Raw genomic sequence first — 204 nt, 5'->3', positions numbered from 1 at the left:
ATATATATAAAAACAGACATAGACAAAGAGGAAGAAATACACAGACAGAAGGATACACGGAATAATGGACAGCCATAGACTAAAAATACATAAACAATGAGAGAAAAAGAGGGAAAGACATACGATAAGAAACAGAAAAAGAAAGACACAAAAAGGCAGAGAGAAAGGGACACAGATAATCAACGAAAGAGACAGAGAAAAGCC

This window comes from Penaeus monodon, chromosome 28 (assembly GCF_015228065.2).
Source record: "Penaeus monodon isolate SGIC_2016 chromosome 28, NSTDA_Pmon_1, whole genome shotgun sequence".
NCBI classification, from domain to species: Eukaryota; Metazoa; Arthropoda; class Malacostraca; order Decapoda; family Penaeidae; genus Penaeus; species Penaeus monodon.
This window is presented reverse-complemented; position numbering follows the sequence as displayed.